We start from the raw sequence: 20,482 nt of genomic DNA on the forward strand, positions 1-20,482 counted from the left end.
AGACGTTTTGAATTCTAGTCACTTTCAATGCAGTAATTAGAGTCTTAATACACCCATCCCTCGCTTTACGAAGATATCCGTAAACATAATAGTTTTTCCATATAAATACTCGATAGATCAGTGATATACGTTAGTAATTAATACACCAAAGACCTGGGTTCGAAACTTCGAATAACGTATAAACCTTAGTGTTTATAAATTTTTGCTGTGTTTGTAAAATCTGAATTAATGATTATTATATACATAATTATAATCCCGATCGATCATCACAGATTAGGTTTTCCCAGATTTTCCTAGATCTCGAGGATGAAGATCGTAATAAATGATGCACAGTGACATACATATATTGATTGTACGCTGTAATAATAGTTTATAATTAATAAGATACACGTCATTCGCAGACTTAGTATATTTATCTCGGAAATATGAATAATTTATAGAATTTTGGCCGTTAAAATATGTTTTTTTTGTATATATAATATTATTTTATATGCAACTGCTTTTGTCGGATAAAATATGTCATTGAGCAAAATAAAACAAATAGCACAATAGACTATATATGTATATGTATATATGTATATATATTACAGCGGTACATTTAGGAAAAAATATTTTCCTGTGTTGTATTACACTGTGTTTTTAGAGGTTCAAAATTTAAAAATAATTCAACAACAATTAAGAATTGGTTGCTTTACTTTTTTTCTTGAACTATCGTATTTAGAATTTAAATCCCATTCCGATTTCTTCAGTGTATGTTCTCGAGAAATCTCTGTCTTGCATTCCTTGACGCTCAATGCTTTACTTGAAAAATCTTCTCATTGAGTCTCTAATAATTGTATTATACATAGGGATTCCAATCCCGGGCCAAAATTTTGATCCCGGGATTTCGGTATTGCAATTAGTCGATCCCGGGATCCCGGATAATTTTCATGCTATTTTATCGATAAAAATAATTTAAAATGAATAATACAATATATTTTTATATCTGTTTTTTATAACGGACAATGTATAAAGTACGTATAATTTAGTCTTGGACTTAAAATAGAAAATAATATAATAAAAATAAAAAAGGAAAGGTCTTATATATTTGACAATGTATGTACATACCTATGTACATTCATAGACACAATTAATTGAAAACATTATTTTGAATAAAACTCACGAAGTAACATCAAAGCATCAAGTGTTTTATCATTTAGCCTTGATCTGATTTTGGTTCCTAAGCAGCCTGCTGCTGAAAAAGCACGTTCAGACTCACAGCCTCAAAGATTCACAGATGACACGTGCAACTCGCGCAAGTTTGTACACGAAATTGAACGATGTTGTCAATAATAATTCGATTGTGCTTGATAAATCAACCAATTAGAAAAATTCGGGATTATGTTTTATAATCCCGGGACTCATCGGGTATTGAAAATCGTTCGGGATCCCGGGATCCCGGGATTCGGGATCCCGGGATTGGAATCCCTAATTATACAACATTAGATTCTACTAAAAGTTAAAGTTTAACTCATTTCTTGCGTGTAAGATATTTTAATATATATTCGTTAATGCTTCGAGTTGATTTTCCATTGCTATCCCTAGCCAAATATTTTTCCACGCACGATTTATCGTTTGTTTTTTGAATTATTTTCATAACTAGTTGATATTATACAATGCATCATTGATATTATACGAAAATGTATTACTAAATAATATGCTTTGAATGTAAATATTACTCCTTGATGTGATACTTTTAGGAAAGATACTCAATTAAAATTTACCTAGAAGAATATTAAATTCTCAGTTAAAAATGGGTTTTGTGGTTATTGTGCAATACTGGGTGTCCTGCACTATTTATATTTTTATCCTTGCGTTTTTCTTTTGTTGTTTGGAAAATCTTTCTTTATTTGTTTAAAGTCAATTATTATCATTCACATGAAATATATTCATCATAGACAGCAATGCTATGGCCGTATTCAAAATTTCTATTTTTTTGTTAGTCAGTTGTCGTTGCCAGGATCTCTAAATTAATCATTGAAATCTTCCACAATTTATTTGTAAATTCATTTGTATATTTTTTTAGCTTGACGCCAATGAAGATTGAAGTTCCCTAACTCATTTTAATCTTCAAATGAAGAACGGCTTAAATATTTAAATAATTAGATGTGGGAAAATGTCCAGTTTTCCAATTGGAATCGTGGTGTAACGGTGACCGAGACCTTGGCGTTGAGCATATCGGAGTTATTGTAATCGGATCGAGGAAAGCATTATTTACAGTTGTCAATTGTGTAAAAATAGACGTTAGGTGTCGGCGGTCACAATGGACGTCTTCCGGCGTAAAAGTGACCGCTTTGATGGTCGCCGTGCTGACCGCTAAAAAGCGCTCGTATTGAATATAAATTATCAGACGCTCACGTGGGTGTTCGACGGTCACACTGGCCAGAATTACCGTGAAGAAAAAAAATAGAAAAGTATCAACACACTATGGATAGAAAGAGATCGACTCGGAGGCTATTACGTGAAGTTTTTATCCATCCAATTTGATAACAATGGAAGCTTTTTTAGGAGCAAAACTATGCGCATCAATATGGCGATTAAAAGCGGTCGTTTACCAAAATAGTTTTACTCAAATATAAAAAGAAAAACACCAACCAGAATTTTCTCATATAAGACAGTACATACAGTACATACGTGATTGATCGATTGTAGATAAAAATTGGCATAGCTTCGTGACTTTTATTATTATATATAAATGATGAACTAATAGTTCATCATTAACTTCGTAAATGTTAGATTGATATGGTCTGGTCCACTTGTGCGGACTTATATAATTCAATGAATCAAAATGTGGTCAAAATCGCATCCTCGCATTTACATATGCCATTCAGGATCGTTGCCGTAATCACATGTGTTCAAAGCCTTCACAAACAACTGCGTTCCGTTGCACACTTTGGTGGATTTAAATTCCTCAGGAGCATAATAGGATTACTGGTTTTAGGTTTTGATGCAGAGTGGTGTAACTTATTCAGTCAGTTTGCCGGAAGAGCCGTTTGATAAATACAGTTTAATTAAACAGAGATAAAGTGCTGTAAACTCATAAAATTCAGGTGTCAGTATCCAGGTTTATCTTAAAAGGACTGTAGTAGGAGGTCAGAATTGAGTTATCGCAGTGTCATGTGTTCATTGAATAAGTATTTATTGGTTCATCTTGAAATGCGTGAGTCTCTTTGCTCGTCGCGCTTATCTGTGCCGATCCTGGTTGGCATATCAAGCCTTTTATACGTTTCCTTGGACGAAAATTAGATGCTAAAGAGAGAACGTTACTAATGAAGAAAGAGTATATATTTCGGGTGGCATTTTATAAGCGAAACCATTGTGGTCCCTTTCCAAAGATGATAAAATTATATTACGAAAAAATGAGTATTGTTTGTGTCTCAAAGATCATAAATAAATAAAAATACTTAGTGTGGTTAAGTAGTTTTTGTTATGGTAATTGACGATAATGGTTTTCGAAGTGTCTGTGTGGCCATTGTAATTTTAGTCGCTTTTCTCTTGTTTTTGTTTGGCAAAGCACCTATATTCGACTGTCGCTTTCTACTAGCAAATTATAATTATTTCAGAATCTTTTCACTAGTTTATATACACAGTATGTATATATTGTTGTAATTTAATAAAATATTTTATCAAAACGCAAGGACGTCATTTCAGCCTTTTACAGGAGAGGGGGAGGAATTTCGGTGTAGTCTAGACTGTTTTTTTAGATTTTTTTGAGGGATACTTCAATAATTTTTGGTTTAAAATCAGAGACGTCGTTTCAGCTTTTGACAGGGAGAGGATGCAAAAGTTGGCCAGTCAGTGGTCGATTTTTTAATATTTCGATTTCATTAAGATTCATAGTATTTTATTAAATGACCTGCATTTTTCTGGATAAATTCAAGGAGGCAAATGTCCTTACCTATCTGACGTTCCTGGAAAACGTTTTTATGGGAGAGACAAAATTTATGAATTATAATATAGATATCAGGTACTATGATATGTAGTTTCTTATATCACTTTTGATCGCTCAATTTCCAGTAGTGAGTAATCCTATTTTATCTCGACCCCACGACTCTGGATTACGAAGACAAATACAGAATGACATCTTGGTGCATGGAATTACTTATTTTGGCCTCAGTGACCACTCATTCGTGTCAACGTCCTGTCATCGTTCGAAGATCTTGGGAACTTTTCACTGCGTATTTGAGCGGTCGTCGTCCACCTTTAATTATTTATAAACGTTGAAATTAAATGCGTGGAATAATCTTAACAAAGTTGTATTTTAAATTATCTATTGTAGATTAAGTAAATATGTTTATTATTGCATACTATCCATATCTGAATTTGAGTAAATGTGCACTTTATATGAGAGAGATAAAATACTTCTTTTAATGTTTGTCGGTTTTTAATTATTCTTGTTAGCTAAAGTAACTTTTCGAACCTCGAGCGATACCGCCTCAGTTGTAGCGAGTTGGTTAAATTTAATTCTGACAATAATTAACGAACAATTGTACAACTCAATGGGCGAGTTATGCCTCGGTTTCTTGCTTAATTGCTTGTAGGATTGACGTTTCGGTGTTTGTAACGAATTTTGTAACAAATTACAATTACACTAATTTTATATTTGACACGAGCTTTTTGTAATGTGTACATTATGATGCGAATGAGTAATATTGCGAAGTTATCATATGTACACGTTTATTTATGTATACATATTACATTTATTTATATCGAATACAAAAGTACAAACAGAAAGATACTTTTGATACGAGATTGATAAAAGATAACCATATCTGTGTGTTTGTTTCTTCTTTGTAACCTCTTTGTTGTGCTCCTTTTTTCGTTCCGTACACACGAACACGGCGAAGACGCTTCAAAAGACTCTTTGCGGGCATCATACTCGAGACTGCCTATAAAGTTTCCCCTTATTCTGATATTTATCTGGAGATCAAAGGAATATTTATTTGCCTTGACGCGTCCTTGCGGTGAGTGGAGCAAATATTACTAACCGCTTTATTTGTGTACTTTTTTATTTTGATGTTTCAAATACGACAAATCGTACATAATACGCAATATCTATGGTTTTTAAAAAACCGAACCAAAGGGAAAACATAGACCGATAGAAAATATGTATCTATAAATATAGAGCGTAACTTCGTTTATTCTTTTTTTCTACGTTGCAAAGAAGCTTCTTTGAAAAGCGTTATTGCATTGATGATTTCGTTTTGGGTCTTTGTAAGATTTTTCTGAGGTTTATTATGAGTACCGATACAATTTTGCATATAACTTGTGAAGAACAGACAATAGCGCTGTTTAACATTTAAAACAGTAATAATTGCAGATATGGTCAATATATTGTATTTAATATTAAACAATTCAATTTCCGACAATAAATAATACATATAATAATATATAATAGGTTTTTAAAAAAAGCTTACCAAACAATATTTTCGGCGATAGCTATAAGGAGATGTAAAAAAATATGTAAAATGAGCACTCATATATTTTAGGTGTGCAACTTTTTTGTTGTTGATTTTTAATGGTATAATTTAACATTTCGTGTGAATCTTTAATAATATGTCTGTGTGTTTAGATAGTAAGCATAAGAGCGTATGTTAAAGTTGATGTATTGTATATGTATGTATGTTAACACATTGAATACCGTGTGCACAAATTTTTGCTTTTCGTCATTTCAACTTCATATATAAAAATCACATGTTAAAATGCGTATTTACCGTAACGTATTAATTTAGTCCTCTAGCCAAAGATGTTACTAATATTATATTAACATCATCATTAATCCGCGGTTTTTGGTTGTATCGATATTCTGTTTTAAAATTATATTGACATATTATCATCCTTGTTATCTACGTTCCAGTCACATTTTTGTAATTCTAATCTTAAGTTTGTTTTTAATTATATCATTATTACATTATGTTTTTCTACATAAATATTTTCAATAAAATGATCAGTAATTCTTAGAGCTGTTTTCACTTTGAATTGTACATTTTTACTCTTGGTAAAAACTAAATCTACTAATGTGATCAAGTTATTAGTTGTCACGGTTTTGACACGGTTAACATTGTTTTGAGTACGGACAACGGATAGATACATCCGTGGTTTTTCACACCACACACGGTCGGATTTGTCCGGCATCACGAAGAGTTTTGGTAATGCACATTTAACTATATATAAAACACGTGTCCCTGAAACTATCTAACGATATCTTAAATGCTTTTATTCTGTACATTTCCAATGGGTAATCTCTATCTTTGTGCAACTAAGGTGGCATCGGCGGATATCGTGCTGCAGAGCCTTTGGCGTCCAGTCCACGATCCACAAATTACCATCGATTACACCGTGAAAACTGCGGCGTTTAACTCTTTGATACTGTAAAATGTATAATCACGCTGCAGATTACGTATCGCCTCTAACCGTCGATCATTACGCGTAATTATTGTGCACTACAAATTACCAGATACGTTTTCGCCCAAGAGCGACTAACTCATGTTATCGAACCACACGTACGAAAACGCTTCCTGCTTTGATTCCTACACGTGGGTGTATATTTATAAAGTATCCTCGGCGCTTGAGTGTCTTCGCAGAGTTTTGATTATGCCCGGTCTTGTCTCGTGTTGTGTTCGTGCATGCATTCGTGGTAGGTCTTTGTCGCCCTTTGTGCGGATCATTAACCGACGCTTTTTTTGCACCACCACCTCACCTGCCGCACGTGCGAAAAACTAAAGATAAGTCGCGACGTTTCTTCTCATCATGGTAGCATTAATCGCTTCTCTGCATCGCTAATTTCTCGATTGTATTCAGTCAGGAACTCGCTTGAATCGCTTGATTCGAAAAATGCTCGACTCTCTTAAACTTGTGTGTTCATACTGTATACTATATGTATTTCACGCTTTCATAATGCCGTCCGAAGCGGCGTTATGACAGCTATTTTTGTCTCGTTTCGCACACTTACGGCGTGATACCCGGCGGCCGTGACGGAGGCGATCATCAACCATTTTTCACAAGGAACATCTATGAAGATGTTCTGTTCTTGCCATTTGATTCTGATTAAAATGTAAAAGCATCTAAATACTTGTTAGGCTCCGTTCAAAATCTTTATGTACGTTGCTTTTTAAGGGTTTAAGTGGAAGTCAGAGTTATTGTTTTCAATACAATTTTTTTTTTCAATAAAAAATTCAAGTCACATATTTATGAAAATGTACACAAAAAATATTAAGCAATTGAAGCGTTCTGGTCGTGGGTAGTAGCATCGAAGTTTTTGGTTGCGTTAGTTGATGATTTATGGAAGACGTTTGTACAGCGAACTGTATGAATATCTCCTTCTGGAAGGCGTCAGTGCTTGTCTTTGAGCGCGTGTCCTGGAGTTGATTGCTCGTACATGAAGCGAGGCGTAAGTCCGAGGTCGAAAGAGTCCGTTCAACGAAGATGTTCTTGGAGCGAAGAGGTAGTCCGAGGTCGAAGATGACCTCACTTAGCGGACCTAGACCCAAACACCATCCCCCACAAACATAAACGCGCCAACTACCAATCACATCCCCACCCATTGCTTCAAACACAGTCCAAATACAACTTTAATTTAACAATCATCAACCTCAGACTCGTGTCTGATGCATAGGAGTCGCTTCACAATAAACTTATTTTTGTGCAGAATCAATCTATATCCTCTTCACACATAAAATGCATTCTTTTATCATTAATAATTAGCTCGTCAGTCCTTAAAGAAAGCAGTGTCATCGTTTGTCAATTCAGGATGAAATGCTAACAGGTGTTTTTTTTAATAATGAAGGATTCATCGAATTATTTGAGAGCATTCAATGATAATTGACGCATTTGGGAAAGGATACTCCATCACGTATGATGTTGGTAAATCCATATTTTATAAAAGCGGAATTATATCTTAAAATTAATAAAATAAAAATTTTAGCTAATAAGAAGAAAATAATCTCTCTGTTCTTTAAATAATTATACATAAAATGTTAACCTTAAGTAAGTAACTACGTGATTATTTGAATTGTATTTCAGTTACCTCGTTGTATGTAACACTTGTGACATAGCAACGGAATAATAAAACGTCAAGTGATTTAATATGTTTGTGCATTTAATTGCTATCATCTTAGTGCTAGTATTTCTAAAGAATATTAAAATATGCAAAGGACTAGTATTAACAATATAAAATTTTCCTTTCAGCATTAATTTATTAAATGATAAATATTATCATTATTTGCTTTCGATTTCCTGATGTAAAGGCATCTTTAAACATGTAAATATTTTGCACATTCTTTTCTAGTCCCGGAAACTGTTCAATGCGAATCAACACCATCCGCTTTGTGATTCTGCGAATTGTGTTTCTGAAATGTTTTGAAATTACGGAATTTCACACACATTCTTGCAGATTCTTAAGCATTATTTAATGTATCTGTCTATCGCCAGCGCTTCAAGAGCATGAATTATATCCGAATGCAACTTTTAACATTTAGCAGTGCTTATTATCATTTCGTTTCTCACCGTTGTTTCGAAATCTTGCGACTGATATAAACCGTTGTGCGATTTATCAGACATTACGTGCTATCCATCCGCCCATGATACACAAATCAGCAGTTTCGCTAAAAAAATGTTCGCGATCGCTGAACGAGCGCATGCACTCGCATCTGCTGGCCCTTTGATGTGAGCCGTCCGTTTTTCTGCCATTTTCGCGCCTCTGTGCATTTTTTATTTGCTGTGTTTTTTACCCATCTTTTTATTTTACCGACGCGTTTTTACCTATGCCGTTTGATATTCGATTGAGTTTTACGAACCGCCTTTATTGTTCGATGGCTATTGTTTTTTTTTTATTTTGTATGTATGAAAGAAAATTATGATCAAGCTCTTATCAACATTTTGAAGCAGAATTTTCTTTGGATTTTTTAATGCAACAAATTCGAAAAAATAATACTTTTTAGATAACATTTAAAATTAAGTAATAACTCTACTTGCAGAACAAATTGCAGGCTCACAACCTTGATATGAAATATTTAAGAGCTCAGTGTTATGACAATTGCGTAAATATAACTGGTAAATATAAAGGAGTGCAATTTCGAATTATTAAAGTGAATTAATTTGCGTATTTTTTACTATATTCGATCACATTATTTGGATCTTGTTGGAGGTCAATCTGACAGCGTATTGCCAAAAATGGTGTCATTTTTTAGTATAGTCTAAAATGTATGTATTTGTTTTTTTTCTTTGAATATACTTATGTCGAATTTTAATGTCTTTAATATGTAAGTGAACACTTCATGAAAGAATATTATAAATATGTTTCACTTTTTTATAATTGGATCAATCGTTTGATGTCGGTGATTTTGATTAATAACTAGTTTTTATTAGAGTGATTTTTTGCAGATTTTTTTATTGATGAATAACTGTCGAGAATAAATCTTTTGATTTTATTGATTTGGCAGAAGAAATAAAAGTACAAATTTTACATTAAACCATACGCAGAATCTATAAATGGATCAAAAGCAGCAAAACAAATCTTACTCAATGATTTAGTATTTTTCAGGATAAAAATATTGTTGATTTTACTATGAATTCATTTCTAACCATTCCTCCCTGTTTGTTATTGATTAGACAAGAAGGCTAATCAACATCATTTACTAGCACCTACCAGATAAAATATATTTTTACTGATAAAAATATGTATCTACTGTTAAAAATGTATTTCAATATGATTTTACTGAAATTATATATTTTGAAAAATGTTTTCGGGATAGATTTGAGACTGTTTTTTTAGATTTTTTATTCGGGATAACCTGAGAATAACTAGTTTAAAATCAGGGACGTCTTTTAAACTTTATTAATATTCTTATTTCAATAAGATACATAGTATTTAATTAAATTAGATGCATTTTCTGGGTCAATTTAAGGGGAAGCAAATGTCCTCACCTACCCCCCCAAATGACGTCTCTGCATTATTTATTTATTTTGCTGCATTAAATCCAGTTGTCAAATTATCCATAATACAATCTATAAAAAACATTAAATTTATATACTTCAGCTACTGCTGTTAATGATTCTTCGTTATTTCTATGCTTCTTCCTTTTTCATCGATCTGAAAATTCAGATCGAATACCTAAATTTACTGCTACTAATTTAATTTACATTCGTTGAATATTTCCTCCCAAGTCTAATATTTTTAATGGTTCAAAAAGCTATAAAGTCAGCAATTTGCATTCAAAATACAATCTGTCCTTTTGAGTAATACTATTTATTGCCGAAGATATTCTAGGATAAATAATAAATATTAATACTATTTATTATTTATCCTAGAAAGTAGGTGCTTTTGAAGGCAATGTTCCGCTCCTTTTATTTATTACATGTATAAAAAAAGGGCTAAAGGAACTTATACCTGATATACATTCATACATCTCAAACAACTAGTTTAATTTAGATTCATTATTTGAGGTCAGTTTTAATTTTTTTATTTTTGCTATGAATTTTTCCAGAGTCTCCCCCCCCCCTTCTTAGCAGGCCTGGTCAATACAAGATCATTTAAAGTTTAAATTAGTATATTAATCAGAAGCTTATGTATTTAAATTAAAATAAAAATTGTTCAATTTTATCCAGTACATATATTATATTTTTATATATACATGTATCTCAATTAGTTTATATATATATAAAAAAATATTTATCAATAATATTTCTGATAAAAGGGGGGGGGGGACAAATTTATACCTTGCTCCGTGCGCAACTTTTAATCGCACTCATACCCACCTCGCCTACTTAAGACGACCAGTCATCACTGCCTTTGGAAGAGCTACACGGAGACGAATCCATATAGATCTACATCCGGTTTACGACAATCTATGCGACCCGGAATCAATACACATGCCATTTGACTTAAATGCTGTGTAATTAAATACTAAAATCACGTCTACGGTAAAAGCTTTTATATTGATTAAATATGGGTGCAAGATCAAACGCTCGAATTAATGTCAACGCATTGACCTTAAATCGCGAAAATAGTCCACCGAGCACGTATAGTGGGTAGCCCTGAATAGCAATCGTCACGAAACTATAAAACGCTTACATTTAAGTGCTCTCGTGCACGCGCCTGCACAGATGGAACTTCAAAAGAAAAATTCTATCGAAAAGTTTATGATCCATTATCCGTCAGTGGGTAAACAGCACTTTAGCTCTCGAAAGGCCCCACCGAGCCAATACTACATAGTACAGCTCCCCCCGCGAGCACAAAAAAGCGTTTGATATCATTGTGCATGATCGGCCTCCGCAAGAGGGCGCCCTCCAAAAAATAATTTACTTTGATATCGAGACAGAGTAATGATTCGAGAGGGTATTGTTTGGCGCGACGGCGCAGATGTATCCGTGGAACGTTTGCGAAATCTTTTATACTCGGCCCGGCTTTGATGTTCAACAAAAGCGATTTCGGTTCTTCATTGTTTATTTAGTCTGTTATTGAAGCACTTATCGAAGCTGTGCGCGAGAGCGAAATAAGCAAACTGACCGACATGGCAAATATGGGTGAAGTTCGTTATAAACAAAATCTGCGTAGAACCTATGTGAAATAAAATAAACATAGTAATCTATGCCAATAATAATATACAAATAAATCAATCGATTCTTTGTCGAGCATTTCATGATTATATTTTCGCCAAGCAGTACATAGGAGTAATTGTATCTTGGCTCTATAGTATACTCGGTTTTGATATTTTCCAATGGTGTACCCATTATGCTTGCACTCCACTCTCTGGAAGTTGTCCGAACCGAAGTTCAACTGAAGTCGGCCGAAGTCGCCAACTTCCAAGTAGCGGCCACACTGCCATAAATTTCATATGCCGTCCGGGCGGTGGGCGTGAAAAACCTACGCACGGCCGCTGCTGTCATGTACAGCTGGCATATTTGCGCGCGATCAAAAAATGTGCCAAATAATCGCAATTTTTAAATTGTCATATTATTAAAATAACGCTACTGATAATTATAAAAGTTTGTGTGGGCACTCACCAATACAATATCAGTGAAATCTTTTCAGTCATAAATATTCAATTTACGCAAAATCTTTGTCGGCTTTTGCAAAATGCCATAAAGCATAAAAATGATACTTCAGAATACCACACCACATCTGTGACTATCATAGAATTTGTCGCCATCGATTCTAAATAAGAATTCGTTATGGTGTGACATTTATATAAACCGATCTAGGAAAATACATAACGATATTCAAAACGATTTTTTTTAACAAAATCAAGTACCACTGATTATTTTTTAATTATTATATTTTGTATGAAAAAAAATATAATAACGATATCTGTTAGAAGAATATACTATCAAAAATATAATTAATTTCTTTTGGTGCCCTAAAATATTTTGAGTCTGTTGAAGTCCCCGATAAGCATGTGGTATTATAACTTGACCACGTGACCACGATGTAGCACTCGACATGCGTGTTGACCATAGGACGCCTACGCGCATACTGAAATTGAACCGAGCTACTCGTTCTGTCTCAGTTTGCGAAAAACCATATCATTATCTCTCTCACTCTCGTCACTTAACACGCGAGAGAGCGAAAGAGGAAGTATCTCACCGCTCGCGCTCGAAAAAGCAGCTCCGACTTCGATCCCTTTGACTCCGGTCCTTTTGCCGACAATGTTCGGAAGCGCTCGAAGCTTGTGAAGTCAACTGAATTATCCCCACTTTACCTCCCGTTCTCGGTAACTTCGGGCAACTTCCGAGAGATTTTAGACCGAACTTGACTGAAGTAAGCCCGAAGTAACCCACTATATTCTCCGTCCTTGGCCAACTTTGGCCAACTTCCAGAGTGTAGTGCAGGCATTATGGTTGCGAACAGAAGTTACACGAAGATCGTAAAGCAAGAACACGTTAATACATTTTTTTTGGGAAAATTTATAATGTTATTTTATTTACTAGAGCAAGCGACAAAACACTTATGTTTGTGTGCAACGATTTTTTCCGTTTATTTTATACAAATAATCATTTACTACAGGGGCTCTTTAAAATCATATATGTTGTTGAATAAACATGGTTATTTTTCTATGTATTTACTATCATTTTACATAAGAACATATCGAGATATAAATATCTACATATAATAGTTTTGGGATTAGTAACCGTGATTTTTGCGGCCAATTTTGGTGTCAGTGTATTTTTTTTTTTTTTTTTATTATGGGCCCACGCCCTCCTTCCACGGTCGCATCAGGCTCAGGAGTTTCGGCCCATGAGCGACCGGATGTACCTAGCCTGGCTTTCGCGCCTGCATACTGCGCATACAGGCGCTAGACCAGGCCTCCTTCCTAGGTCGTCACGTGAACGACCTGGACGGGTAGACCGTCGCGATTTATCTACTGATGGTCTCCGGCATCACTATCTTTTTTGGAGACGGAGGTTGGATAGGGGATGTGGGGGGAGGGAAGGTATGCGGGCAGTCGCGCTCCGCGTACCTGGGGTCTCTACGGGAGAGAAATGATTTTACGCATCCTGGAAAGAAAAATATTTATTTCATCAACTCATCCTTTGTGCTTGTTTTATTTATTTCCTCTTTCTTATTTTTTTTTTCCTGCTGCCTAGCTCACTCCGATGAGAGAAGAGAGCTCGCGGGTGGCCCTTAAGGGGCTAATAGGTGGTCCTATTGAGGACGGACGTCTGTGCGGGCGCCATATGCGGCGCAGTATCTCTCGAACGCCAGAAGATTTCCCTTCGTGGCCACGAGATGTCTGTGTTGTGGAGGGCCATCGCCCTCGATTTCGAGGTTGGAGTGTAGGACTGCTCTCTCCTCGTCCATCATTGGGCAGTCCCATAGTATGTGTTCGGACGTCTGTAGTTCGTGGCCGCAGGGGCAGTCGGAGCGGTCTCTTAAACAAAAACGTTCATGATAGGCCCGGAAAGCTCCGTGGCCGGTCATGAACTGTGAGGTGTGGAATCCACAACGGAACCACCTGAGCTCGAGTCTCCCTGAGATCAGGGGGAGGAACTTTTTGGTCAGTAGTCCCGTTGCGGACTCGTTCCAGCGTTTTTGCCACTCTTCTAGCACCGCAGCGCGAGTGACGCGCCGGATAGTCATCAGAGCAGCACTTGGGCTAGGCTCTCCCACTGGAGGGAAGAGCCTCTTGCCCGCTATTGAGGCCGAGCGGCCTCTTCCGAGGTGGTGGACCGCGGCTCTCATCTGGGCAGTTAAATCGATGGGTTCGACGCCGGCCATCACGCACATTGCCGAAATCGGAGCTGTATTGTAGGACGACGTGAGGAGCCTCAGCGGCGACGTCTGAGTTCTCAGCAGGATGGTGTTCGGTAGTCCGCGGGAAGATCTTTCGGCCCACGCACTTGCCGCGTACGTGATTATCAAGACGAAAATGGCTTTGTACATTATCACCTTCGCCCTGAAGTTAAGGCCCCAGTGTTTTCCGCCTAGGCGATGCAGCCTGCACATTGCATTTCTACTTTTAATTCCTGCCATTCTCAGGTGAACGCATGGGTCAAAGTTCCTGGATATTATCATCCCCAGATAGCGGGCTTTTAGTTCGAATTTAATTTTGTGTCCGTTCATGCATATTTGGGGGGGTCTCTTTGGGTCCAAGGATCCTCTCAGCAGCACAGCTTGTGTCTTGTGGGGGGCAAAAGAGAGTTTATTCTCCTTGCCCCAGGCGAGCAGGGTAGACAGTGCTGTCTCGGTCTTAATTTCTAGGCCGGTTCGGCTATCGGCGCTCACTAAGAGCAACAGATCGTCGGCGTACGCAATGAGGTCGCAGTGGTGGGGCAGAGGGGTCTCCAGGACGTCGTCGAACTGGACATTTCACAGCATCGGTCCGAGGACCGAGCCCTGCGGGCATCCTCTCTCTAGGGTCTTCCAGACTAGGCTTCCGCCTGCGTCGATCACCACTCGTCTATCCTTAAAGTAAGACGAGATAGTTTTGGTGAGGTCGGAAGGGACTCCTCGCTTCCTCAGCTTGTCGATTATTCCGGGCCACCAGGCGTGATCAAAAGCTCCCGATATATCCAGAAGTACTCCTACCACATGCTTGCCGGGAAGGGTGTCGACTGTCGTTTTGGCGTATTGTAACGCGTCGTCTGTGCTTTTTCCTGGGCGAAAGCCGAACTGTCTGCTTGACAGTGGTTTATTCATTCTGAAGTGGCTCTCAAGTCTCTCCACCAGCAGTTTTTCGAACAGCTTGCCTATCGCCGGGAGAAGGGTGATCGGTCTGTACGCCTTAGGCTCGTTCTTGTTCTTACTCCCCGGCTTCGCCAGTATTATCATCTTACCGGGCTTCCAGCAGCCTGGAAAGATGCCTTTTGAAATAAGATCGTTGAAGACGATCTCGAAAATCGGGGCCGCGGTCGGCCACGCCTTTCGGATGAGGTCGCTGGTGTCAGTGTATTGTACAACATTTATAGATTTTTTTATTCATCGAACATTTTATGTATATCAATAATTATCAATTAAATGGCCGCCTCTAAATCTTTGGCAGCAGCCGATCCTTTCAGTGTAATTTTCGATGTCTTTTTCGTTCTTTTCGGGCGGTATCTCGGTTATAACTTGGAAGATGTTGGTTTTTAGGTGCTCAAATAAACCAAGTATATATTATAGAGTAAAATAAAGAAAATAACAACAAATACAGAGGAATTTGTTAATGTACAATATAAATATCTAGAAACTACGTTTGTGTCAAATATGTCAAAAATCTTTTTTCTGTTCTTAATTTATATTTATTTATGGTTGAATATAAAATCTTTTTTATTGTTAGTGGTCGTAGATAATTGATTTTTTTAGTATACGTCGCACTCAATGTTGCAAATTAAACTTCAAAACTGAATGTTTCATTAAAGAGAGATACTCTCAATAACAATAAACTTTCCCAGCGTTGACAGTTTAACATCTTAAACCTAAAAAAAAAGACGTAAACATTTTTTCTTCAGTGAAACGAAAAAATATAATTAACTCTAAATTGCCATATGCCATATTTCACGCCCGGCTTTTGATCTTTTTTTTCTTGCGCCACCGACTGAAAAACGAATTTTAGCACGTTGCACGTAATATTTTAAAACAAACGTACGTCCATCGCATTGAATCATCTTCAACGAACTTAAACGACAACTCGGACGTTTAGAGAAGAACGAAATTTACGCACTTCGCATTGATGAAAACTGACGGGCGACGAAGAAACGACTCGCTTTCATCTTAATTTACAGCCGAGCGGCTCCGTTTGAACCACTCGCAGATTGACAGACACTGCTCTGGAATAGTTGTCGCGTGTCTACGAAGAAGTTATTGTATCGATACCGATCGGCGTTAATCAAAGATTCCAGACAAGAACTAGAATTTTCTTAGACTTGATTCGTTTGTGTAAAATGAACGCGATCCGGTTTGCAATGTGCATCATAGTTACATTGTGTATGCATTAGATATGTTTGTATAACACCTGGTTCGATAAATATAAAAAGTCGGCATATTGGGACAAAGCGCCGACACAACCCTCGAGGGTCTTCCTTTGAGCCAAAGACCGACTAGGCACTCGCCGGTGCATTCCCGCCCGCTAATGATTTTGTTGCACCACTTGCCGCCGCCGCATTCGACACGTTTTTATCTGAAGAGCTCGCCGCCCGCGGAAGGGTTAAGTTAAAGCCTCGCTCTCGTTTTGTGACTTTTCGATTGCCCTGCGGGGGTTTTGGCGACTGACGGTGCGACGATAAATATTTACAAATTAACCAATTACACAGCAGAAAAACATTCGTTCGTTCTGCAAGACTGCACGAAGGCGTGACGAATGGACCACCGTGGTAGAGCGTAATTGTTTAAATATAAATACTGGAATTAATTTGCAGAGAACTTATTATTATACTGCGTTGAAAATCACGACCGCGTGTTTCAATGAAGATTTTTCTATTCTTCGGGATAGTTCAAAATTTTCAGTGACCGCCACTCACAGGATGGCAAAAAATATATATGCATCTGTCACCAGATGGTAGGCGCTTAAGTTACTTGATGTGTGGTTAGCAGGACTGCCGAAATGGGGGGAGGGGAGAGAAGGGCCTAACTTTGGAAAAAATCATAGCAATAATATATTTATAAAAAAAGTAAAAAACGACCTCTAATAATGAATCTGAACTAAACTACAGTTGTTAGAAATGTACCTAAATACTGATGTATTTCAGGTATAAGTTTCTTTAGCCCTTTTTATACATATTATACACGAAATAAAAGGAGCGGAACATTGCCTTCAAAAGCACCCACTTTCAAGGTAGTACTTTCACAATAAACAACATCGCGATGGGCGATGAACTAATCTTGGTGGGCAGTGATGGCTCCGTAGAAATTTGGTGGGTGATGGAGGAGCCACGGAGGACTACGGAGAAGTGGGCAAAAAGTTATTTGTTTAAAAAATAATTTGCGAAAATGTTTTAGGTATTTTATATATAATTAAAGTTAATATCTTTAGCATGAAATTTAATGCGTTTTAGGATTTTTTAAATAGACACTTAAATCATTTTTTTCAGGTATCTATGAATTAGGCTCCAACCGTTAGGGTGCTTACTTACTTATATTGATTATTTTTTTTTTTTACAAATACTATTTTTATAAGTAGTAAATATTTATGATAAATAGTAAATATTAATTAAAAACAGAATTTTTAATTTTATAAGTAGCACTGTATAAATACAAAAAATATTTATTCAAATAGCAATAAAATATTCTCTTTCTTTGAAATTAGTCAATAATATTTTAGTGAAAATCTTGTGTAGCGTACGCTCGGGATAAGGATGCCGGTTTGTAATGTATTAGACATGTATTAGAGAGGGAGAAGCGATGTAGCGTGTACTTCGTTGTCTCGCTTTCGCTTTTAAGGACAGTCGCTGATTCGTCAACGCTGGTATTCGTCATTAAAGTGCAGTGTAGCACAGAAGTTCGATCTTCTCTAGTGATTTATTTTACATAATTTTGTGTTGATATTGGTTTAACCCAGATATGCCCACTGTCCCATGGGTAGGTCACTAAACTCGTGCCACTGTTTTTTATTTATAAATGAAATTTTAAGAGAACAAAATTTCTTGGGCATATCTGGGTTATTTGATATCAAGGCTTCAAATATACACTGTAAGTTATTCGTTCTCATACCCGTGGATTAAAATATTTTAAATATTTTTCCATTAACCCGTACGTTGTTGGTTTTTTTACACTATTCTCTGTAAGGCTTAAAAAAGTTATTATTCTTGTCTTTGCGCCATTGATAATTTTTTAATTTATTTAATAGATTCTAATAATTTATTAGAGTCGTCGAGCCATTAAACAATCTGCGAATAATTTCTTTCCCCATTTTATATCTTTTTGCTTTTGAAGAATAGCTGAAGACTTTATTATTTTTTTGACTAGAGAAAGATTTTGAATTTTGCAAATATTTAATTAATGACATCAATGTCTGGTTTCTTCGATTATATAATATATTTTTAATTGTCCGTTGAAATTTACAACTTAGCTCAGATGTATGTATGTAAAACATATATTTTCTTTTCAAATAAAAAAAATAAATATTCTGAGCGAAATTGTTTTGAGCCACACAGTTCACGCACACAATAACAAACCGGAATCCTTTTCCCGAGCGTACTCTAAAAGTGTGCATTTTTGCAGTACTTTTATTTTATCCTGTGTTATTTTTAAAATAATATTATTTGTTTGTTCAATTGTTATTTTTTATATATAAACATATATTATACATACGTGGAACAACGCGCCATCATTTATTTGGAGTCAGCAATTCGCTAAACGTCAATGTGATGAAGACGACGACGACGCATTCGAGTCGCTTTTGGTCGCAATAAAAACGTATAATATAAGGTATGTGTTTTACATAAAAAATAAACAATAAAACAAAAAAATAATTTTATTTATAAAAATGACTATCGGAAAACAAGAAAGTACCTTTTTTGTTTTATTTTATAGAATAATTTTAAATTTGTGTTATTTTCAAACTTGTTTTTTGAAATTCAAATATTGCACAAGCCACATGAATAGTTTAGTGAAATTAAAAAAAATACATGGGCATTGCTACGTTTACAATTTATTATTGAATAAAATAAAAATAGAGTTTTGTAAAGATGGGCGATGAAAAAAATTTTCGTTGAAAAGTGGATGGTGAAACATTTTGTGTTATTTGCTTTTTAAATGGTACAGGGACTTTATTATTAATAACCTGCTCAATCATCACATTTCAAATCATAAATGAATATCAAGAATCCCGTTACTCGGTACAATTCAATGTTAATCTTTCAGACCTAGTGCCAACATTAAATTTCAATCGTGTTAAACACACATGCTTTCAATTTAATGCATCTAGGACATCCGAAACACATTGTCGATACGATTATTACTCATCATTGAAATGTTTACTTTCGCATCGGCGCCATAGATGCACTTTCGACACCATTCTGTCGCATCCACAGTGTTTGCGTTCGATTTTGTATGTATGTATGTATGTATGTATGTAGTGTTAAGCGCATGCAATTATGTCCGAGCACGACATGTCGCCGAAAATTTTTGTCTGCAAAAAAAAATTTCGCCGCAAAGTGGTTCGGTGTCTTCTTTGACGCCAGCCCCTCGAGCTAACCTCTCAACCCTGGCACGACGGCCGGAATTAAACGTTTGATGTTCGCTAGAGAGAGACGAAACGACCCACTTAAGCTACCGTGCGCTGTATGTGTGCACGTACCTTTAGTCGTGTCCCACATCTCACCTACGACGCTTACATCACGGCCGAAACGTCCCTTTGACGATGTTGGGGTGTAATACATATATTGTGGATGTAAGATGTGTCTATGTATAGAATATAATAAACTCAAACTTGTGATGATTTGCAAGGGTAATTCGTATGTATGTAATATGATATGAGGCAAAGGAATCATTTCTTAGTATAAATATTATGCGTGTGTGCGTGAAGGGCTTCTTGGCATATTTTATTATATTAGAAGATTGGTGAATAAGAAATTTTTAAGTTCATCGTTAGAAATGTGTTTTAATTAAAGCAGCAAAACCATCAACAGATAATGATATATTTAATTTTATAAATATTAAAAACAACATCGCGCGTGGTTGGCGTTCCTACCGGTTTGCGAGCCAAACGAATTGTTACAAATTCAGAGAGCATAGAGCCATTGATATTTTTAAACTGTAAAGTTTTATTAAAATTGATTAAATACGTTTTGCAATGTAACACAATCACCTACGTTTTAGAGCAAAAACATGACATACTTATTTTTTATTTATTTAATTATTTTTAAATCGCCCTTAACCTTTATAACGCTTCATCCTGCTCGTTCCACTGTCACTAACCGTCTTTCACCAAAATAGTATCAAAATATATTGATTCTGGAATAAAAGTAGACGTTGTATAAAATGATTTTGAGAAGGTGTTCGACAAGGTTTATCGCGAGTAACAAAAGT

General features: G+C 36.0%; 1 protein-coding gene across 3 annotated transcripts in view; it reads left to right on the top strand.

The window, feature by feature from the left end:
* Positions 1-20,482, top strand: part of Axn (protein axin) — a 115,338-nt gene that overhangs the window by 501 nt on the left and 94,355 nt on the right. The window lies entirely within an intron of this gene.

The sequence above is a fragment of the Plectrocnemia conspersa genome, unplaced genomic scaffold (assembly GCF_051122295.1).
Source record: "Plectrocnemia conspersa isolate PC_06_02 unplaced genomic scaffold, ASM5112229v1 ptg000013l, whole genome shotgun sequence".
Classification (NCBI taxonomy): domain Eukaryota; kingdom Metazoa; phylum Arthropoda; class Insecta; order Trichoptera; family Polycentropodidae; genus Plectrocnemia; species Plectrocnemia conspersa.